Source organism: Tachypleus tridentatus, chromosome 1, assembly GCF_004210375.1.
Source record: "Tachypleus tridentatus isolate NWPU-2018 chromosome 1, ASM421037v1, whole genome shotgun sequence".
In the NCBI taxonomy this organism is placed as follows: domain Eukaryota; kingdom Metazoa; phylum Arthropoda; class Merostomata; order Xiphosura; family Limulidae; genus Tachypleus; species Tachypleus tridentatus.
Window position 1 is genome coordinate 41,412,843 of NC_134825.1, and position 25,640 is coordinate 41,438,482.

General features: G+C 31.3%; 1 long non-coding RNA gene across 3 annotated transcripts; it reads left to right on the forward strand.

Moving 5' to 3' along the window:
- Positions 1–804: 804 nt before the first annotated feature.
- On the forward strand, positions 805–25,110 carry LOC143246886 (uncharacterized). 3 transcript variants are annotated; one of them, XR_013026225.1, is made up of 4 exons: positions 805–1,065; positions 1,774–1,937; positions 22,640–22,739; positions 24,709–25,110. It is a non-coding gene; the product is annotated as an uncharacterized LOC143246886 (long non-coding RNA). The 3 variants fall into 3 exon arrangements; XR_013026222.1 differs by lacking the exon at positions 1,774–1,937 and having other exon boundaries at positions 825–1,065; XR_013026223.1 differs by lacking the exon at positions 805–1,065 and having other exon boundaries at positions 1,140–1,937.
- Positions 25,111–25,640: the final 530 nt, after the last annotated feature.

Here is a 25,640-nt window from a genome sequence, read left to right on the forward strand (position 1 = left end):
AATCCAGTTTGTACCTAATGTTTTTCAAAAGAATAATGCAAGAATATCTTATCTTAATCAATTGAAAATTAATGAGTGGATAAAATTGTCAATGTAGATGAAATCATAGCAAATATAAACACGTGTAGTTCAATGTTTTACTTCTTGTGATTGGTATATTTTCAGTCATACAGATTGAAATATTTGTGAAAAACAAACAATTTTATTAGATATTTTATTAATTTTTTTTCATGAGAAGGATGACAGATTTAAGCTTCAAAATGCTTGATGTAAGCGTAATAAGGGGAGGCATTGCCACTCGCGTGGCTGAACCTTGTAATTTGTGCTGCAACTGTTAAATTTCGTGTGAAGTGGTTTTCATAAGTAAAGCACGGGTGTGTCGTGTGTATAGAATACAGGAGTTCTGGAAGTAGTTGGGCTACCAGTCCCTAAGTTTCTGATTATTAGTGTTTCGCTCACTTTTCCATAATAATTTATGAAACTGTACATAAATAAAATTACAGCTTTTGAAAACTAACTTCCCTTTTAATCTGTTTCGTGGTTATTTAAAACAGTTTTGTCGAAAGATATCAAATTTCAATTTATTTATTTGCTTGTTAGTATTTTTCTGAAATCACAAACATGGCTCTAATTTATTTCAGAAACCTTCATTAAGACTCATTTCTTACCAAAAGAGTGTATTTACTGTACATTGCTCGATATCAATACACAATCGATGTTCAAATGTTATTTTCCCAGTGGCTAAGCGGAAAGTCTGGGGGCTTATAACTTTCAAAATCGGATTTTGATACTTGTGGTAGGCAGAACGCAGATAGCCTGTTGTGTTGTTTTGTACTTACCAACCAACCAAACAAAGAAGAGTTATTTTATTTTTCATAATCTATAATTAATGCTTATTTATAATTGAAAAATATGTAAATATAACGTTATACAAAATCTAACCACTATGTAGCGCAGAGGTCTTTTGTAGACCATAGTTCGTTGTTTGATACCGAAAAATAAGGATTTTCAATAGGAAATTTACAGCTTTCGGTTATCACAGTTTAGATAACTTTAGTGTAAATGGTGAGTTTAAATGTTTTATTTTCTGGTTGCCAAACATTCTTGGTTGTTTAGGATGTTCATTTTGCAAAAGACAAAATGTAATATGCTGAGTGACCTAGCCAACTCAACAATGTAATTCAGAACCAGGTTATTCATACTCTCAGAAAGAGAATTTATATTTTTGCTATACTTTGTTGGCCCAAGTATGATGCATGCAGAAATAAACATAACCTCAACCATTAAAGCATAAACATTAGCATAAAGGTACGTTTGTAATCAAATGGACAGTTGATCCGAAATAGAATCATGAGGGGACCAACGAAACAAAACGAAGTTAGATGTTAGAATAGAACTTTTTTTTAGAATTCAGTTTACCCAATACTATATTCTCCTATGTTGTATGGTCTTACTCTTTCAGTACCATAGTGAACCATGTAATACTAACAACAAAGCTGAGTTCGAAGCTACATTATCGACAAAAGTTTTATTGTTGCATTAGAAACATATTAAATCTTCTGGAATTAGACTGCAGTCTGAAGCACTGGACATAATATATAACGTTTTGGAACAGTATGGGATCTCTTGGTCCATCCTGGCTCTTACATCCTCTAATTCAAACTATAAATGTTAATGAATTAATTTTAGAAGTCTTAAAGCCAACACTTATTCATATACTTATCAAGCTTTCTGTTAAACTTGTTTAAATTTTCTGCTCCATAACATCCAAAGAAAACTCACTTCAAAGGCTAACTATCTTGTAAGAAAAATAAAGTTATCTTAGCTGAAGGTGACTTCTACTCTGCCAGTGTCCATTAAGTAACTTGAAACCAGGACTGGAAAGGCCAACTTCAGTTTACTGATGGTGTTTTTGAACTTACCTGTTAGTCTTCCTGGTGAGTTATGATTATTACAGTCATGCTACAGAAAGTCCTTTACAACTTTGAATTACTGTATTGTTGACGTTGTAGACTAGATGTAAACATTGGTCTTATGCTATTTATGTTGTTGTTTTAAACTTTGTTTTGTTTTACCTTGATTTCCTTTTATGAATTTTACTAAATTTACTTTTACCTTTTACTGGATGTTTGGTACAGATAACCTAGCTGCTTTGTGCCATAAAACATTAAATCAACCAACCAACCTGCCAGTGTTTATACTAGAGTCCTCTAGCCCTACTATTCTCACTGTTAATTATGCACAATTATGATGCATCAACATCATCAATTCCCTTTACAATCTTTAACACCTCAATCATATCACACCCCTCCTCCAATTCTTTTTTTTTCCAAGAGAAAGCAGTACAAGAGATTTCAGCCACTCCTCATATGACAACTCCTCCATCCTAAGCACCATTCTAGTAACCCAACTTTGAACCCTTCAAACAATTCAAAGCCCTTCCTAAGGTAAGGATACCAAGACTGAACACAATACTCCAAATATGACACAACATATGAACCATACAATAAAATTATAACTGCTTTAGACTCGTATTGAAAATCTCTTTAGATATAACATAAAATTTATTTGTCCTACCACCAGCAATAACACAATGCTTGGATAGCTTATGAGACTGATCAGCTATTACATCAAGATTCTTATTTTTCATGACACTGTTTATATTATTCCCATCCAAATTGTTATTCAAATCATGATAACTCACCAGCACTATTTTGCATTTATTATAATTAAATCCCATCTGCCATTTATTTGCCCAATTCACTGAATGATATAAATCCTTCTGTAAATCAGTGGCATCCTATTCACAGGTAGTAACACTCTATGTCTTAATGTAATCTGCACATTTAAGTAATTTATTGACCATTCTTTCATCTGTGTCATGGATGCAAATCAAAAGAGCAAAGGTTCTAAGACTTGAACCCTGAGGTACCTCATTTGTGACATTAATCTGGTTTGGTTGAACTGCATTTGTGACAATCCTTTCTTCCAGATCTCCTCTTACTCTCATTTACACAAGTAGTAACCTTTTGAAAAAATGTCAACAGATTTCTGAGGCAAGGTTTTCCATCAGTGAAATCATGTTAGTTATCTAATAAAATTCTTAGCTTGGTTAAATAAATTTTTGAGTTTTTTTTTAATCAGATTCTCCAAAATGTGTTCCACAACTGATGTAAGACTAATGGGTCTTTAAGTATTGGGACAATTTTCATCACCCCTAATTTCCAATTTATTATGCTTCTCATTAATTTTATTTCTATAACTCTTTGTGAGCCAACATTATTTTTACTTGCTGCTTTCCTATTCTTTCTGTAAGGAAAATATTTACCTTGAACATTGACAGTTTTTTCTTTGAAGATTTTCCACATTTGCTCAGTGTCTCAGCATAACACAGCTGCCCAGTTAACAGATAATTCTTGTTGTTTCCCTTTAAAATTTGAAATCAAAATATTGTTATTTCTCATTTCAATATGCAGGAAAAAACATCAAACCTAATACAGCAGTGATCACTTGTACCCATGTGTTCCCCAGTTTTCTACCTGTATTTTCAAAGTTACAACAAATCTGACAGAGCATTTTCTAGTGGATTCCTTGACCAATTGGTAAAAAAAGCCATTATGAACAGTTGACAAAAACCTTTCTCTCTCACAGGTTGACTGTAGCATTTCCCGTTTTGTATGCTTGAAATTAAAATCACTCATAATTGTGGCTTCACAAACAGCTGAAACCTTAATCTCATTGTGACTGTTTGAGTTATGTGAATATCCTTTGGTTGTTTGTAACAAATTCCCATTAAATGTCATTTCCTTCATATACACTAATAGAAACTTCACTGGATATAATCTCATTGTTGTTATCTTTGATATCTTTAACTAAAACAGGATGTAACTTACATTGTACATGTAAATCCACTTCTCCCTTTTGTACTCTAATTATTAAAAAAGACATTAACACTATATTTGAAGGAAATTTTTGTCACACATCATCTTTGTTTAACCGTATTTCAGTTATTCCCATTATATCAAAATCTTTCATTCCTACTAATGCTCTGAAGTTATCTATTTTATATCTTTTACTTCTGTTATTATGATAGTAAGAAATAAGTCTACCCTTATAATTACTTCTATACTAATTTCCTCAACTGAACTTTTCTCTACCTCTTATTTATTTTTCATTAGTTTATCGTGGACCTCACCACTATCTAGTCATATTGTGTGTGTCACTAGTTACAATAAGTATGAACTTAATGAATTTTAGTATTTAGGTGAGACTTTCCAGTTTTTGAAACACAGTAACCAAAGAGGAAATAAATATGTGGCTTCTATCAACACTTTAACTCCTCTGCAAACTTGTGCACATTTTTACATTCAACTCATACTCAGAAACTACATACGTCAAAATTTTAGGATTCTTCTATAGTAGATGTCTGTGATTTGTTAGTGATAAATTTGAAAATAACATGCAGCAGGCGGTCCACTTATTTTAAAATTAGATATTTAAAACAAGTTAAATGTACCTTCAAGAATTCTTTAGACTATGATGACTACAGTTGTATTTTAAATGTGACAGTTCTCTTCATGTTAAAAGTCCACTTAGGCTGATTAAATTATTTTAGAATCCATTTCACAAGCTGAACTAATTTAAAATACTCTGTAACAAGTTATTCTCCATATTTCTATCAAACTGTTAAATTCATTTTTAAATATCAACCAGTTTCAAAATGAGTATTGTTATAGATTTTTAATGGTACATTATGATAATAAAATGAATTAAATATGTTAAAATAATTCACCCAGAAAGTTCAAATAATACAGGTATTTCATTCAAAGTTATTTTAGTGTTGGCCTGCTGTACACTTTGTATTGTACCTCAGTGTTATTACTATATCCTACTTGAGTTAGAGCAATGGAATTTTATTAAATCTGTACCAGATTAGGTTAGAAAAACTACTTTCCCAAGAAATGTTTAAGATACATATGTAATACAGACCCATAATGAAGCAACAGTACCATTACATAGTAAATTTAGAAATTTATCTAAAACCCATATTGAGTTACATTGTCCTTTATGAGCAGAAATATATCAAACAGCTTCACAATTTTCAACAAGAAACATATTGAAACATGTTTATAATCAGAAAGAATAATCAGGTTTGTTATTCTTCTGAGAACAAAAATATAAGAGAATGTTACTTAGGAAATATGACTGGTTAATTGGTGTTTAATAATTTTAGCTTAAAGAGACCCACAAAACATTTGCAATAAAATTAATATATTTATTGTAACAGTACTTCTTTAAATACTAGAGTAATACAAAAGAACTCTTATCACATACACCAAAATCTAAGTCCACTTGTCTTAGGCCTGACATTTGTTAATCATTTATTTTGCATACATCCTTTCTGCAATAAAGAAATAAATTAACACTGTAATTTATGTATATTTTTTGGTTTAATTTAGTTAGGGCTGAACTTTACCATACTCAAAACAATAAATAGACTTACCATGTTATTGTATGACTTATTAATGTTAGATCTTTTTAAAACTTTGATGAGCTTTTAATATGTGTTACTTCAAAATGTTGACTGAAGTATATTTACACCTGCCTTTTGTTTATATCTTTTAAAATGAAGTGCACATAAAGTTTCAGAACAGTATTATAATGAGAGATAATTTAATGTTATATAATACATTTTGTTAGAATATTTGTTTTATATGGAAAGAAATGCAAGTTAAACATCTGTGCAATGTGGCTAACTGCATTTCTATTTGTTGTATTAAGATGTGTCTCATTTTAACATTTAGAAATTTATATCAGTGATAAAGTGTTTTTTTTAACTGTAATGTTAGTGCAACTTATAGCAGTTTAAATATATCATAAGAATTTTGATATTGTATTCAAACTCAGGTTTTTATAGTTGAAAGTGACTGATAATTTGTTTTATTCTCTGAATTACACTTTCATGCAGTTGTAAAGTTATATATTTTAATATTAGTAAGACAGTAGTAAATTGCTTTTGGCAATGTTTTGAATAATATTTCAGTTGGTATTTCTCAAGTTAAATTGATTTTGTTTGTGTTCTGGATGGAATTAACTAGTGTGTTTTCAAATGTATTTTCAAATACATATTTCACAGATGAGAATGAGTTTTCAATGTTGTAGTGTGGTTAGAAGATCAAGAAATAAGGTTTTATAAGATTGAAGACAGAAAAGAGTTAAGAAATATTAAATCATTCAAACTGGGAAAGTGTGCCTAAACAAGTGTGTACATGTTTGTATGTATATTAATTGATAGGTACTTATATCTTTAATTTTAGGAACTGCTCTGGTAGTTTGTTTTCTGGCAAGTAATATTGAGATGCTATTTCAAAGACATGTTTTTCTGTTGAAGGTTGTGGAATAAATGAACTTATCAAGTTAATCCTAAAATAATTGATAGATTACTCTCTGTTTTATAAATACAATTTTTTAAGCTATTTTTGCATCTTGAATTTGTTGACTACAAAATCACATGAAGCTTTAAACAGAAACACTGTCAGTGATGCAGTTATTTCCTTTTTTTACTGTTTAGGTTTCCTGTGTAGATTACACTATATATATGAAAACTGTGAGGTCATCCCATAAGTAATATCATTTTTAACACTAAGATTTAAAAGAAGAAAAATAACTCAAATAACAACTTTAATCAATTACATATTTTTCATCTCTTCTCAATAACAGTCTGGAAATGTATCAAAATATTTTCAATATCACACTTATAAAAATCAAGTTGTTTTGAGATATAAAAGGTACAAGAGTTACTTTTTAACAAATCATAGAAGTAAACTGTTTTCCATTCAGATGATGTGTCAAGTTTTTGAAAAAATTATAATCTGAAGGAGCAAGATCAGGAGAATAAGGAGGATGGGGAAGTTTCTTCCAGCTAAGCTGTTCAATTTTTTTAAAAGTAACCCTAGCAATGTTAGGATGTGCATTGTTATGGTGGAAAACAACTTCTTTCTGATTTACAAAAGCAGGTCTCTCTTTATTTATTTTTTAGTGCAGCTTTCAATTAATCCAGTTACTGCCAGCATCTCTCAGCAGTTATTGTGTGATTTGTTTGTAACAATTCAAAGAGTGTTACACCACCTGAAGTACAGGTTCACTTTTGACTGTGGTGTTGCTGGTTCTACTGCATTAACCCACTGTTGGCAGTGCATGGCATTTTGAAAGAGTATCCATTTCTTATCTCCAGTCACTAACTAGGTGGCTCAAAAATGAAGCTTGAAGTTCATGAGAGTGAAGAGATGTGCAGATGTCTACTCATTCTCTCAGATTATAAGCTGACAACTCATGTGGTACCCATTTTCCAAACTTTAAAACTCTACCAAGTTGCAAATGTTGATGGACAATGGAAGGATGGACAACAGTTACAGCACAATCTTTCTCATGTATTGCTAGAAGCAGGTCATTGTCAAACTCAGCAGGGCACTCAGTGCGAGCTGCATCCGTCAAACTGTAGTCACCAGTTTTAAACTTATGGAACCATCTTTGACACTTCCCTATATTCAGAATGTCATTGTTGTACACATCTTGAATGCTTCTTCAGTAGTACTCTTTCATTTTCTGAAGTTGTAAAACATTATATTCTTTATGTGCTCTTCTGATACCTCCATGATAATTGGGGCTTCTAAAATAAATACAACAAAAATTAGTGAAGAAACAAATTGGTTTACTCTGAATGTTATCATTTCATCCCATATAACTTGTGTGACTTTGAGAATAACTTCATTTAGCCAAGAAATATGCATTTAAACTTATCCTATCCCAAAAAACGACATTACTTATGGGATGACCTAATATGTATAAAAAAAACAAAACTATTCTATGCAAAAGAATATTAATAATTTACACACACACACACACACACACACACATATATATATATATATATATACATGTTACTGTTTGTTTATGGTAGTAGAAATCACTATCTACTTGCTCCTTTTCTATGCATTTTTTTCAGTAGCAAATATTTCTATCATGTATTTTATTCTCAAATATCTGATATATATAAAATAAGTGAATTACTGTGAGTTGCACATCTTTCATATCAAACTTACCAATTTGTGTTGCTGTGAATGTAATTTACTACATAATGTCTTGAGGAGGAAGTTACACTAGAACCTTTCTAATTAATACTTCATGTCATATGATACAGTTTTGAAAGTTCAGGAAAATGACACACCTACAATGTCATGCATTATGAAAATAATGATGAAAGTTGGATGTTAAGTAAATTTTCATAAAGAAAGACCATTTATGGATATTTATAGAAATTTAAAGATATCATTCCACCTTTTATAATATTTGTTGAGTGAGAGAAAAATGAACAAATCAACTAAAAAACATGTACTTCTAAATGTAAGTGATACCATTATCAGTACTGGTAACTTGTAATATAAAACAAATATTTTAAAAATGGTGATGGAAAAGTTTAAATTGTTTATAATAATTAATGGAGAATTTCACTAATTGTTTGAGAAACAAGTAGAAAATATTTTTTTTTGTTCTTCAAGTTTAACTCCAAAGTAAAGAACATTCTGTAATATCTTGTATTGCTAATAAAATTGGGAATTATTCAATAAATTACAGTAAGACTCTTGTAAGACTGTTAATGAGTTGAGAGTTAATTTTTTGTAATGTTATTTTTTGATGCTTTTTATGATAAAGCATATGTAACATTTTTGTCAGTAGAAATTTCAAGCTTGAAAACATTTTCTTACAGAGGAATGGTTAAGTATGAATCCCTATAGATTCTTTCACAATGCAAGTCAAATTTACAGTACACTTACTTTGCTCTTGTTTATACAAATTGTGTTGGTAAAAAGTTGTAGTTTAATGTTATATACTCTTCATTTATCAGCCTGTCTTTATAATGCTCTTCCCTGTAACATATGTTAAACTTGTAATACAGAAGTGTGGAAATGTGTTAGGACAAAGTCAAAAATAGATTTCAGGTTGTCTCAAAAGAACAATAGAAGGTGAATCCCATACTAAACTCAGTACAACTGAAATGTAGTTAGAGTGATTGATTAAGGAAACAGTTAGCATTTTGTTGTCTCTCTCTTGCTTTAATTACTATGGATGGTTTTTAGGTATTGCTGCAAGATAATTAATAAGAGTGTCCTTTGAGATTTTACTCCAAGTGTCTCTGATACACTCATATGAAGCTTTTTTGGAAGTAACTTTTGATTTGTCAAGTTTTCAATCTATCAAATCCCAGATCTGCTCAATTAGGTTGAGACTGCAACTCTTTGGGGGGCAATTACATCATTTGAATGATTTTAGCAACAGCTTTCATAGCTAAGTAAATTTTTCTGCATAGGTTGTATGAGTATCTGAGGTTATTATAATCTTGGCAGTAGAGTCCTTTACCAATAATATGCAAACCACCGGGTATACCATACTCGATCAATACTGCATTGTACTTGTGCTGGTCTATTATTCCATTTATTTTGTAGATATTTTCTATCACCTCAGCAGAAAAATGTCCCCAGATCATCACACTGCTTCTACCATGCTTTATGGCAGGTGCCATGCATTGAGATAAGTATCTTTCTACTACCTTCAGCCAGACATACTACCAACACTTTGACCGAAATACTTCAAACTTGGACTCATCCATCTATAACAGCTCTTTCCAATTATTAGCAGTCCATTTTTTGTATTTTTCAGTAAATTTAAGTCTCTTGCAAATATTTGAATATCAAAGTAAAAGCTTTTTAACTGATACACAACCAGATATTACATTATCAGTGAGTCTTCTTGATTCTTTAGATCTGGACACCTTTCTGTCATTTAATATATGTTCATTTATATCACTTTGACATCAGTGGCAGCCTTTCCTTTGTACTGAAGGCAGAATGAACAAAGATACCTGACATCAGTATCATTGAGTTTAATTGTTCTGCCTCTATGTTCAAATTTTCCTGTCTTGGCCTCAAGGGTGTGTTTGACAGTGTTTTGGGAACAATTGAAGTCTGCAGAATTTGGGAGAGTCCAAAGAGAATCACATAAAGGTCTTATGCAAATTCTCTGATCTGTGCTTTTGTGACTGTGGTATGACAACAAAACTTAATATATACTGTTAAACCCTGTTTTTCATTCCTGAAGTCTAGGACTAATTTACTTATTCCATCTGATACTGTTGCTGTTGACTTCTCTTTTAGTTTGTGATTTTAAACATTCTACAAACTTTCTGTGGATGTAGAAAGCACATTTTATCATTATGTACATTAGTATTTTGGAGATTTAAAGTTGCTTATTCAAGAATGCTGGACATTTGAGATGATCTTATTCAAATTAGGTATAATTAAACTATAACATCATTCCTGAAGTTTAGGACTTATCCACTATATAACAAATACATCAAATAAGTAAGTAAATTTGCAACTAATTATCCTTTTTTCTTTTTATATGGAAAATAATATTTTACACAATTTATAACATTTTTATTTGGATGCAATATTAAGTATACAAAAGTAATGTTTAAACACCAAAAACTAATAATGTGTGGAATACCTAATAGCCTATAAGTTACACTGCTAACTGATTTACCTTTTTTGCTTTTCAAATGAAATTAATATACTCATGCTATTGCTACTTAGTAGCACTATGTGGCTCCCCAATAGTATGTCTGCAGACTTATACCACTAGAAACCTAGTTTTGATACAGTGGTGGGCAGAGCACAGTTAGTACTACATGCCATAAGAGTACATTCTGACTGCATAAAAAAAAAAGTGTTATATTATTACGTGTTAACTGTGTAATGCCAAAATGTTATGAAGTTATGTTATTACTGAGCATATGCTACACATTATTTGGATATTATCAAACTACCATATCACCACGTGGTGTTTATGCTGAGAAGCTTCTGGAAATATTTTTTTATTGATGTGTGAACTGTTGGTGGGGGATATCTTCCCAAATCTAGGAACATGAATATGATACATTACTGTATGATCCATCTGAGGTCTTAAAAAGTACTGAGGTGTGTATATAGCTTCTGAGCCTTCTGCACCCAGTGGCATTCAGGTGTCCACCTTGAACAATGTTGAAATTAGGATCTGAGATCATATTTGAACAGATCTTATTGAGTCCATTTTAAAAACATATATATGAAAGATATGACAAATTTACAAAATTTTCTAGAGGAGTACTTTTTTTATGAGGGAGAATCTCAAATAGCATTACAGACAAGTTATTATACATGTAATATCTTTTTTTTTGCTTTATGTTATTAACTTTACATAATACCTGCTACTCTATGGATCTCATTAGAACCATTGAATTTTCAGATGGTAACATAAATGGTGCAGGATGGGAACTATATTTATAATGTAGGTTGGGTTCAGTATAGTAACACCCTAATACTTTGTTATTTATATCAAAACATTGTATTGAAAGCTTAAATGCTAAATTCAAGGACAGTTTTGCTGTCTTCCCTGTTGGTGTAATGTTTTTTTTTCTTTATAATTTATTATCATTTTTTTGGTTTCATTTTATTTAGTTAGTTTTTGTGAACATCCAGCTTTCCACATTTGCTCAATTTCTGTCTTAATCATGTGAGGCTGACAATATGGAGGTAAAACTAGTTAGATGCTGTACCCTCCAATGTCATTTTTATCTTACTTCCCTCAGTACCTCTGAACACCAGGGTAAATTACATGATAACACACCTTATGATTTGTGCCAGGTACTGGTTGTTTGTGTTGTTGTGGCTGCGATTGTTCCTCTCTCATAAAGTGGCCTTCAATTATATTCCATTTAATATTTGGATAAGCTACGTTAGATTTGTGCTGTCCTTTCTTTGGATGTTCTATGCAAGTACAGTTTCCTTTCTCTATTCTCATACAGGATGTAACAATTAGAAACAATGTTCTCACCCTCCTCTGACTCATTGTTTTCATCTGCAGTCTCCTGGTCAAGCCAGTGAACTAAGGGTTTGTCTGAGATGTGTGGACACAGCTGATAAATGTGTTCTATGCACATTGCACTGGATCTGTGTAGCTCATACATTACAGGGCTAACTTTGTCAGAGTATTGTACATTCCAATATAGCTACATCGATATTGTTTTCATGCTTCTGGCATGTACTACAGTCATTCTTAGTCTTTACATTGGGACATCAGTTCTTTTATTCTATGATCTTAACGCAAGTTAATTTTCCTGCAACATTTATATTCAGTGTGCTATTATCTCTTTATCATCCTACATGTTTCTCTTTTATCTGAATCATTCTTTCCTCCTCAAAACAACAGTAGCTAGTGAGGATAACTCATTGATCTATCTTCCTTCCATTAGTAACCTTTATCATATGTCTGATCCAGACAGACTACTTTCTCTATGTGATCTTAAATGTTTCGTTGCTCACACAACTGTCATCTGTAGTGCTTGTTCCCCTCTCTTTATACCTTGGCAACTATTCTGTTTGTGATATTTCTCTTTTCAGCTTTGCCAGTGGGGACAGGGCTTTTGATTCAGTTGGTTTATTCGTCTCTTTTGTTGTCGTCCTGTATTTTTTTTGTTTCATATTTATTCTCATCATATTTGATGTCTTACCTTTTCTCTTGTATTTCATCTTTATCATTCTCTGGAAGAACTTCTTCAACTGCACCAGTTGACTACTTCTAACACATTTGTCTCTTGCTGTTTGTATAGTATCACCATTTCATCCTCATTGGGCTGTCTTCTTTGATGTGTAGCCACTCTTCAAATTTCCATGTGACTTTGACTAGGTTAGTTTTTTTTATTATTATTAAATTTTTCAGGGGCCTTGTTTACCTTTTGACGTTTTGCTCCTCACCCTATGACTGTATGGATGTTAGTTCCCAGTAACATGGATTTTGGATGTAGTTGGCTTGCTGAGTTTAGCCTGTTGTGCATTATTCACTGTACTTCTGGAAGCAGTTCCATTGTTTTTTTCACACACCACTTGGACACTGTTTTCCATCCACATGTACCAATTTTCTTCAATGGACAAAGAGTTCAATTGTAGTACAGTCCTTCACATCAGTTCTTTGCATCTTATTCTCTTGTTTCCAGATGTTTTCCTTCTATGGTTTCAAAGGATTCTTCCTTTATTTTGTCGCTCTGGTTTTTTTGCCTATGGAATATGAATTCTAGGTATTTATGTGAACATATGTGTAATATTATAATTTATCAATACTAAAATTGTATTTTCGATAGGTATTTAACTCCTTTCACACATCTTACTTTCTTGTTTAAAGCAGAATATTCCAATTTGTGGCAAAACTCGTTCTGATATTCTGGTAAAATTCAAAAGAGGAAATAACATGGGTAACCCTGAATATGTGGCAGTTTCACTGGTTGAGGGTTGTCCTGATAATTCGCATGAGATACACATTAGAGTAAGTCATTTCTGATGGAGGGGCAGCAGAAGGCTTGTGGCATGTGTGTAAGAATGTTGTTTTGCATATAGAGGGCAGTAATGCATGTGAATAGCTATTTATATAAGAAAAGATAAGTAGTCCATGGAAATGCATTTTCAGTAGAGAAAGTAATGGGGTTTATAACATTATTACACTATATGTGATGTAGAGGGGAAATGTATGTGCTGCTTAACATATTCCTGATGTATTGAAAATGTGATTTAAATCATAAAATATAGAAATGTTCAATATAAGTAACACCTTGCCATTTTCTGACCTACCAAGGAATTAAACAAATGCAGAATAACAAGTGGACAGTTTGGTTCATCTCCCACAAATACAGCTATTACATTTTACTTGAACAAATGTTTGTGTTCAAAAATAACTAAGTCCCAGCAAAAATAGTTACATAGTTGATAAAGTTAAAATTTGAAACTGAATAACTGCACATTTTGATTAAAAGAGCATTTAGTAACTTCTGTAAAATAAAATAACAGTGTATAAAGACATCATTGCTTTGTGAAATTGTAAAGCATATTTGATCATACACAAATTTACAAGATTTATAGAGCAGAATAATCAATAGTGTCATTGATATTCTTATACTTAAAAACATACATTTACTTCAGTGGATTAATTCACTCACGAATGATTTGCTGAAAAGATTCTAAAATTGTCACGTTACTAGTACATCTCGATTGTAACACCAGAATCACTTCCAAAAAGTTATTAATGTTATTTTAAAAGTGGTGCTTACGTGTGTCAATTTCACTTATTGTTTATTTTTTATTGATACTCTATGGTAGTATTCATATAATGTAAGACATTTTGTTATGTATGATATTGTATTTCCTGTATAATAAGATATGCATACAGTTTTATTATTGTACAAATATTTTAAACATGTGATTTTCCATTGTTCATTTGTTTTTTAAAGCATAATAATTTTATCACTGGAATCTGGTAATATCTTTACATTCGAGTACATTACAGATTCTGATGATATTTCTTTAATTGTTTTAGTGGTTCAGCAGGTGCATATAAAGCAATAGATAGAGGAACTTAGTTGTAAGTTTCTGTTACGATGCTTTATCTGACTGAGCAACCTAATAAAGAATGTTCAATTACTGAACTATTAATATTGTTTGATGTGAAACATCCGAACATTGTGAACTATGTGGATAGTTACCTTGTAAGAGATGAACTCTGGGCAAGTGTTCTTAGTGTTACATACACTGCTGGCTAAAATCTTAAGGCCAATGAACATAAAGAAAAATATGCATTTTGCATTGTTAGACTCAACCACTTATTTGAGAAGAGCTTCAAAAGATGAAAATAAGAAAAAGGGAAAATAAAAATAAAACCTTTTTTAGCATTTAATAGGGAAAATGAACACTATGAAATTAGTCCAAATACAAGCTAGTCAAAAGATTAAGCCCACACTGAAACGAAGTGATAATCAGTGAACACGTAACGAAATTTAGTCATTTGTGTTCAAGCATTACTGTTGTCAACATCTCCCACTGTCATCTCCTGCGTTACATTGGATAAAAACATGGTAAAGGCTAAAAAGTTGACAGAGTGTGAACTTGGCAGAATTGTCGAATTGCAAAAGCAAGGTCTCTCTCAACGTGCCATCACTGGTGAGATTGGATGTAGTAAAACTGCTGTTGCAAATTTCTTAAAAGACCCTGAGGAATACAGAATGAGAATTTCAAGTGGTCACCCCAGAAAATTTCTCTGGCGTTGAGCAGGAGGATTCGACGGGTTGTCTGGCAAGACACCAGCCAATCGTCGAACCAGATTAAGGCCCTTATGGATGCAGAATATAGCTCAAGAACAATAAGACAGAATCTATGAGAGAAAGGCTTTAAAAACCGTAAACGTCTTCAAAGGGCCACACCTCCTTCCACACCACAAAACAGCTTGGTTAAATTTTGCTGAGAAGCACCAAACATGGGATGTAGAAAAGTGGACAAAGATTTTGTTCTCTGATGAGAATAAATTTATTCTGGATGGTACAGATGGCTTCCAACGTTGTTGGCATGATAAGGATATCCATAAGGACGTCAATTCCAAACAGTACATGGTCTTTCTAAAGTCATCTTCACCACTTGGAATAACATTCCAGCCAGCCTTCTGCAAATGCTTATATTGACCATGCCAAAGCAAATGTTTGCAGTTGTTCTCAATGCAACTCACTACTAAGATCTCTTGTTGGGCATTTGCTACCCTGCTTAGGACTTCTTTTTGGTATGGTCTTAAACTTTTGGCCAGTTGGTATTTAGGCTAATTTCATAGTGTTCACATTTTCCCTATTAAATGCTAAAAATTTTAATTTTATTTTCCCTTTTCTTATTTTTCATCTTTCGAACTTTTACTCAAATTAGTGGTTGAGTCTTACAACACAAAATGTATATTTTTTTCTTTATGTTCATTGACCTTAAGATTTTGGCCAGCAGTGTATTAGTTAATTCTCCTGTAATTTTAATTTAACATTCTGTAGAGTGTACATTAAGGTAATACCTATTATATGTGGTAGGACAATTTTGAATAACACTATGGGTTTAAGAATAGTTTCACATATCACTCTCACAGGTTTGCTTTTTTTAAAATTTTGGTTATACATTATACACGATAATGTTGATGTGAGAGCCTGTGTTTGTAGCCACAATTGCTTTTGACACACTGATTTTCATTTCATTTTATATGTTACCATAAGTTTTCAAGCCACAAACAAAACACATTCAAATTGAGCTAAGTACACTGCATATTTTTTTTAAAAAAAGATCCTAGGGTACAAGCTACAATGTGGGATTAAAAAATGTATCCTAGGTTTTGGAGGTGACTGATGAAATAGGACCCATATTTCAATGGGGAGACACTGTTTTTCAACCTTCACCTCCAATATGCTAGTCTTACATGAGAAATTTAGAAATCAGGATAGTGAGATGTGGGTGCTCAAGCCCACAACATCCCACATCTATATCACTACATATATATATGACTTTAAAATAACTTAAATACTGTGCTCCTACCAATAACTTCTCTCACCAGAACAAGATTTAGCTATAACACTGTATTTTTACAACATTACTTTATTCGTCTTTTATGCATGTTTTGGTTCACATTTTTTTATTTGTGGTTTGGTTGTTGAAATTATTTGATAGAAAAAGTGAAAAAGTTGAGTTTGTTAAATTATTAGCAGCTTACATGATATACTTAAATGCATCATTATTTGGAAGACTTCAAATATTGTTTAGTGTGTTACAAACAAATTACAAAACCAATGCAATTCTTATAAATGTTTGGGATCATATCACAGCTTTAGTCTTATATTAAAGATTGTACTTCTTATCATTTAAAAAATATTGAGGTAGAAAAATGAGCATGAGGAATTGAAGAAAAACAAAGAAGTAAAAACTATTCTTTATGAATTCACTCTTTCTTAACACTCTTGAAATAGATAAGTGTTTCTCAATCTTCTGTCATTCATGTACCACCTTCCTGATTTTTTATATATCTGAGTGCCACCTGTAATATTATTTAAGTTTCACTTCATATTTTTTTCAAAACAAATTCACTTTTGATTTAAATAAATTTATTTGAAAAGGAAATTTCATAACACAAGGATAAAAGGAAAAGCAGTATCACTTACCATAATACAGTAAAATATGTTTAAGGCAGAATTGCACGGACCGAACAAAACTTCTGGCTTAAGCAGTTTTCCAGCTTATACAGTGAGCATGTATTTCCTTAATTATATATAATTTTTGAGCAGAACATTATGCTTGCTTGACTCAAGGGAAGTGAGACGTTTGTGGATAAACTTATTATACTGTTTTTGCTATATTTATCAGAATAAGAACAAAAATAGACATTCAAAATATACATAAATACACAAAACCTTAACTTTATTTGAAGAAAGTGTCCAATTTCAAGTGTTTGTTGTTTTAATGGGCTTTTCATGCGGTTAAAAGAGAACACCAATTCTATGGCCTTTTCATGAAGTTCATTTTCCCCCTTAATTTTTGCATGCAATTTGATAGTGTTAATATAACTTATCACTTGCGATGAAGTAGGAATATCTATTTCCTACTATCTTTTCCATTTTGTTCATCTTCTGAATCTCTCGCACTGTTACCATCTTGCGATTCTATTGTAGATTTTAAATCAATTTCATCAGTTTCTGTTAAAACATTCTTATTCACAAAACTTTCCACATTTACAGAATCATCTGCTTTAATTTTCTCGATCAAAGTTTGGATTTCACTAGAATCATCATAACAAATAACTTCTCAAGAATAAATCCACAGTTTCGAAAGCACTTTATTACACATTCATTTTTTATGCATTTGATTGAATGACTTAAAAATGCAATTGCATCTAACACATCAATTTTCATGGTCATTTCAGATGCTCTCTTACAGTTGACCATGTTTGCAATAATATGGATCAATATTCTGTGTTTCAATTTTATAAACTGTATAATTCCATTATCTCGTGGTTGTGGAACTGATGTTGTACATGGAGATAGAAAGATTAAACAAACATTTGAAAGTTGAACTTTTGGGTGACAAGTTGCATTATCTAGGAAAAGTAGAATATTCCTTTTTCTTGTTCCATTCTTTTGTTTCATTTGTTCAAAAATTCCTCAAATATAGCACTTGTCATCCATGCTTTATTATTCGCTCTTCATTTCACAGGAAGTTGATTCTTCCTTAAATGTTTGAAACAGTGCAGATTTTCACTTTTACCTGTTACCCATGGGTTCGCTAGTTTTCCATCAGCAAATGCAACCAAAAGTACAGTTAATCATTTATTCGAATGATGACCTTCGGAAAAATGACGGCAGAAAAATTAACAGAATATATTTAACCAATACTTGCTGCAACAAAATGTCTGAGAATTTATTAGTATTTAAACACATTATTAATTACATAAGAATTTATAAATATTTAAAGAAATTATTAATCAAAAACATTTTTTCTGCCTTACTCAGGTTCTAATTCTACCTGTTGGTAGATGAGGTTGGTAAAAGATAATTTTCTGTCAGCGTTATGCAGGTTCCACCATCTAGAGGTCATTTTATAAGAGAAATCTTAAGATAATGCAACAAAATTTTTATATTTTTGGCTTGGATAGATTTCTGGTTTTAGCAGGTTTTAGTGTATTTCTTTTAAAACATTATTTTCCTCATCTCAAAATGACATTAATATAACAAAGTGAAAATAACTTCACAATTCATGCTATAACTAATAATAAATATAATCGGTTTAAAAATGAATTTCCAAAAATGTGTTTCTCAATGAGAAGAATGAAACTGTTTAGAACGAGACAGCAGTAAAGAAATATTCAGTTTGATGTAGCTTGGTTTAAGATGAAGATGAGGTTCTACATTGAAAATAAGATTCCTTTTTAAGTTTTGACATTAACCATCACAGGTAATCCCAACTTACATGTGTATGAAATTTAGTTGGAAAGGATGAAAGATACCTAATTGCCTTCTCTGACAAGGTTGGATACTGTGCATCAATACCTAAGCAAAATAATGTGACTTTTGTTGAACACAAACTTTTACTTCAAGACACCATGTGAAGCATTCTCCAGAAGCTGATATGTTTTTGAAGGTGTCGAGTTATTTGGTAATGCGTGAAAAGTGATGAAAAAGTAGTTCCTCATCCACTCACAGCTATCATCACATTTGGAAAAATACTTATGTAGATCTTTCATGAAGTCCTTCAAGTGTCGCTTGATTATGTTTAAAATATTTTCAGCAAGTGCTTCAGATGAGTTCATAGCCACGTGAATGAAAAATGGAAAAGATTCCAGTCCACTACAACCAAAATTTGTGCCCCGTAGCTCCAGTTTTGCAATCATTGCATTAACTTTGTCTTGCATGTAGAATACCAATATAAGCTTGCCTTGGAGTGATATATTTAGGTTGTTGAAATGAGCATATATCTATTGTTTAGCTTGCATTGCTTCCCATCATCACTTTTTTGGCAACAGGTTTGACTAGTGTCTCTCCTATTACTCCAATAACTCTGGCATTTACAGTTACATATGATACTATAAAAGAGGTTTCCACAGATTTCACATTATCATCCCCTGCCACACTGTGCTTTACTTTCTGGGAGACTAGAATGTCCTTTCCCTTTTCTTTGAAAAATTCAATAGCTTACACATGGTATTCCTTGTGGTTTGTTTCAAAATGATGCTTGAGGTCTCCATACGTACAGCACATTCTCTTATTGCTTGTTCATCAAAATCCAATTAACAAATACTTTTCATCATATTTACATGATATTTTTGGTTTCTTTGCAGCTGGTACTTTTACAACACTAACAAACAGTTTTGGTGATTCATTGAATTGGTTCTCACAGCTCTCACCACTTTATCTCATTTCCTTCACAAACTTTACCATTACACTTTAGAAATCCTGTTCTTAACCAGTAATCTGTGATGACTCAGACATACCATCATGAAACAAAAAATCTTACTCCATGTACCACCTAAAATTATCTTGTGTGATACCAGAGGTACAGGTATCATGCTTTTGTAAACACTGTTTTAAATAATAATAATTTAACTCTTAAAAGAGCACTGAAGAAGTATAGCTACTTTATTTTTTACCTCGTGAAGAATTATTGGAAGAACTTTGGTGTGGGTATTTGTATTAGATATATAATTACTGGCAGAATCTTAAGTAAGGAAAAAAATATTCTGTCTTATTATTTATATGTGGCTATATTAAAGAATAACACAGAAGTGAAATTTTAAACTTTGTTTAGGTGATAGGGGAATATTATTTGGAACTTGACTCTTTGAATAATGTCCTCACCTAAACCTGTCTGCCTGAAAATGAAATATCAGCAGTTGTTTTTAATAGAGAGGGTGATTTTAAAAGATGTCTGATTATAGTAATTTAACTATTGCATAACTATTCAATAACTATTGCAGTTCCTTTTTAAAACTCTCTAAACTTGGTAACAAAATAGGACACTTTTAAAAACTTCAATATCTTGAGTGATAAAAATATTTCAAATAATATTTCAGCCAGTAATAGTGAATTTCCATGTAAAATTGATGTGGTTATCACAGTGTAAACTGTATGGCTCTTTCTTCACTTCCAGGGCATTATGGGAAGGCACATCTTCAACAAGTTTACAAATATTCTTGTTAATTTACTATTGGCAAGATTTAACTGTACTAAATATCAGTGAAACTTATGCCTTTAATGGTAAATGTATAGCATAATTTTAATCTTCTATCATACAAGTTGTTAATTTGAAAAAGAATAAGAAATGGCTGATAGTTAGTTCAAATAAAATAAAACCTTAACAAAAGTTCAGTCTTAAAATAGACTAAAACTTTAGTTTTAGAATTTATACTACTCTAAATGACAAAACTTGTTCAAGTTATAAAGAATACACATTTCAAAACCACTGCAGATGGTGGCCTAGTCTTTCAGGATAAACTAGAAACATGAAAAATCTACTGTGTATATTATGTAAGCAGTATTATGCTAATAACATAGTTTACCTATAATAATAGAAGAGTTTGTCTCTGCATGTGTATGACCACCATATCTTTAAAGGATAGAGTCTAGAAACCTGAAAATTTGCACCAATAGTAAGTGGACTCTCAGGTTGTGCATCTGGGTTTTATTACTTATTCACATGTATATGCATCTTTGTAGAAAAAAGCTTGGGAAAAACATATAGAAAAGAATATGTGACAGCCATATCTTTAGATTTTAGAAACCTAAAATTTTGCTCTCATACCAAAAGACCTCTGAAGGTGTGCGCCTAAGCGCAATTCATCCATGTGCGTATGCATCTATCTAAGGAGGCAAAGTAGCAGAAAACAACAGAGAAAAGAAGTGGTTCCTTTTATTAAAAATGGAAATCACAGACAGACATGTACGTGTGTGCATGTGTACATCTTTTTAAGGAGGTGAAGTAGTAAAAGAAACTACATAGAAAAGAGATTTTCCCTATATAACAACTTTTTTTATATAGAATAGTTCATGCAATTTGTAAATGACATGTTCCAACAAAAGTTTTTATGTCATGTTGCTTCAGTAGAAATGTTCATAGGTATTACTTTTATGATAAAATGGGTTCAAGATACACACAATAACGTTGTTTAGTAAAGGTGGAATGGTCTGTTTTTGGGAGCCTGGCATGTCCAGATGGTTAGGGTGATCAATTTGTAATCTTAAGGTTGTAGGATCAAATCCCTGTTACATCAAACATGCTCATCCTTTCAGCCATTGGAGCATTTTCAAGTGACTGTCAATCCCACTATTTGTTGCTCAAAGAGTAGCCCAAGAGGTGGTGGTGGGTGGTGATGACTAGCTACCTTCTCTCCAGTCCCACACTGCCTAATTAGGGGTGGCTAGTGCAGATAGCTTTTCTGTAGCTTTGCATAAAATTCAAGAACCAAACCCTTTTTGGGGACCACACCATCTTATTATGAGGTAGGGCCCATACCATCCTGCCAGCATTGAAAGTCATGTGTTACCTATTCAATTCTTTTGAGGAGGCCCAGGTACCATGATGTATGGCTAGTCTATCTCTGTTGTATTGAGTATATCAACCTAATAACCTGAGCATAGCTAGAAGTTTCAATTATATAACAACATCAAATATATATAAAAGACAAGGTGATTTGCCAACAATCATTTCCAGCAATGGCTTTTATGTTAATTAGCTATTGAAGTATAATTTAATATTACTCTTTATATATGTACTGAAAATATAAAATGAAACATATAAATAACAAAACTTGAAACCATTTGCTGATTTGTTTAAAGTTTTATTAAAAATGTTGGTGATATAACAGAAAATACTGAAACAATTTAAGTTTACTGTTGCACAGGAGCAGTCACTCAAGGTTGTTGGTCTTGACCTGCATAGCCCATGCTTTTCTCAGGGCCAGATTTATGGTTGGTGCTCCAGCAGATAGTAAAACAACTAATATATCAACGAATAATGAGATCAGTGCTGGTTATTTCTGCTGTTTATGAATATAAACAAACATTAACATTCCCTTATTCTATCTCATGTTTGAATTGTTTTCTCTAAATATATGTAAATATATCCATGTATAAAGAAATAAAAGCAACAAGCACACTGAATTAAAACTATAGTAATATTTAAAAATATTTATCTTTGAAATAAATTCATTTTTCATTCAGGTTCTTCAAGGAATAAAATTTCTGCACCTCAACAGTGTAACCTATAGGGATATTAAAAGTTTGAAAATATTAGTTTGAATGGATTGGAGCATAAAACTTGGTAAGTTTTGAAACAAATGATGACTTTGCAACCATGTGTAGTTTTGAATATTTTATTAAGTTTTTTTTAAACTGTGTCCTTTTCTGTAGATTAGTTGACAACCTGATAACAGATTAGATTTTAGAAAACCTCTCTGTCTGAACTTTAATTTTTCAAGTTTGGTTATCAGAAAAACAAGTTAACTACAGATGATATCTTTTTCCAGATTACTTTAATTTGTCCATTGTCCACTGAAAATCAGGACTGTCTAAAACAAATAATAATAGAAGTCTCTATTTTATATATCTCTAATTTTTAGCCACAGTGAAGAAATTAAGATGAAAATTGATGAAAATGAAATATTTCTGTAGTTAACATGTTTTACAATAATTTATAACTTTTACAATATTTCAGCAGTTTACACCATTTAAGTTGTAATGATCAGTAGATTTTATCTTTTATGTATAGATAGTTTCATGGACACTTTTGTCTCTCACCATCCAGCCAAACTGATCAGTTCTGTTATTCAATAAAATCGTATTTGGCTCTAACTAGTTGGAGACAAAAGATAATTTGAAATACTGTTTCTCACACACCTGGATAAAATAATAATGTTTAAAAAAAATCTGTACTTACTCGTTCTTATAATAGCTTTTAAACCTGTTGGATTTTAATAATGTTTTCCAGCATTCAGTGTTTACACCATGATTTTTGTTATTAAAATCATTTATATCATTCTTAAGTAAACATAAACATATATTATGAAGGTGTTGAAACCTTACATGATAGCTTTAATTTCCTTGATTGTATACAAATCATATTTACTCAGAAATATAAAATATTTACATGTGCATCAGTGTGTTTCCAATTTTATGTTCAGTACAAAATATGTACATTTGATAATTTGATACATCTTCCTTATTGTTTAAAGATAATATATATCCATTCTTGATTTATCTTAAATACTTGCTGTTATATTTGATATTTTATGCTGTGACTCTTTATTTCTTTCCTTTTTACTTTAATATCAGTTTTTAAATATTATTGAAATATAAACTGTAACCAAAAATATTTTATCTAGTTGTGTGAAACATTGAATATCTTTTCATCTTAATTTGATTTTTCTTGGTAAACTTACACTATATATTGAGACATAATCACCTACATGACATAGCTATGTATTATTCTGTAAATGAATATGACAATAATTTGACATGAAAACCAAGTTTTACATATGCTTATTACCAATAATACAATCATGTACCAAGTAACTTGCTTGCCCCCTTTAATGAAGTCATAGATTACTTGAAGGTATATAAGGTTAATGATGACTTGAAGATTACCTAAGAAGGTTGAAACATTATTTTCTGCTTTATTAGTAAAAATGTTTACATCCATAGCAACCATCCAGAGATACATATTGTGTGTTTAGTTGGATTTTATATTCTTTTAACATCAGTAACATCAAAATGACAGTTTATTACAAATTATTTGTTCTGAAACTTTGCAAAAAACTTGTACAAATTAGCAGACTCTGACAAATTTTATTTGTGTATTTGAATTATTAATCATTTTTATTTTACAATCAAACTTTGTAATTGAAGCAGAACAAATCAAAATTAGAGTTAACTATTTGAATTTGTCTTTTTATTAATTTATGTGTAACAAACGATAATAAAATTTTATTTTGTTATAAATTATAAGTCTGAATATCTAAAAGATAGTTTTGCTACATAGTTGATTTTACAGGAGGAGAATGGACAAAAAGAATGTAAATTTAACACACTCTCAAAAAAGGATATTATACAACTGGATAAAGTTAAAGTAGTTTCAACAATCTTAAACTAACAAACTGACAACAAAACTGTGATAATTATTAATATGCCTTAAGTTAATTTTGTAAGGCTAACTTGAAATTATCTCCAAGTCATTTCTGTCTTCATTTTTTCTCACACGAAAACTATTATTCTTGATTCTTTCCATCATGTAGCTGACTTTGGATTATGGGCTGTAAAAACACCAGAGTGAAGTAAACAAACAACAATGGCTGGCACTTTTTGCTGGATGGCTCCAGAAATTGTTACAATGAAATAATATGGGCCTGAGGTTGGCATCTGGTCATTTGAAATTATGACTGTTGAGATGATTGACGGTGAACCTCCTTATTTTATTACTGATCCTCTCATGGTTAGTGTTTGCAAGCAATATTTACAGCCAAGAAGAAAGATAAGATTGAATTTTCAACTTTCTCCTTATTTGAATGTCTTCCCTTTTTTAATTTTTGTATGTAAATACTTTGAGATGATAGTTGAAAATTTTGATTTAATAAATCTAAGAGTAAAATCTAATTTTACTGGATGAAATTAAAGTATTTCATAATCAGTTTCAAGAACCTTCAAGAATTTGTGTGAATTAATGCTTTGTTTTAGTTAAAGACAAAGGTTTCCATAATAATTTTTCCCATAGAAATGATCACAACACCCAAATTCTTAAAAGTTACATTTTTCTAAAATTCAAAACACAATTGTTTTCTTTGGTCAAAGATGTCTTTCAGCAACTACAGGGAATAGCTATAATGATAAAGATGAAAACAAGACTTTGCACATTACTCACTCATACAGATATACATATAGTCATGAAGTCCCACTCCTTTATCAGGTATTTGATCTCACAGCCAGAAATGGGAAGCTGGACATTAAAAAAAAAAAAATGTTTCTCCCGTCTATCTCTAAACACACTTCCACAAAATCATACCATGCCTTTAAGAGTTCAGAAGCTGTGAATCGTTTGTGTACTGTTATTTCACTAAGCTATTTTGTTTTCCTTTGAACCTATTATCCTAATGAGACACACCAAAAAGCAATATTATTAAATGTAAGAATTCATTGTTGTGCATGGCTGTGCTCATCTTACAGTTTGAGT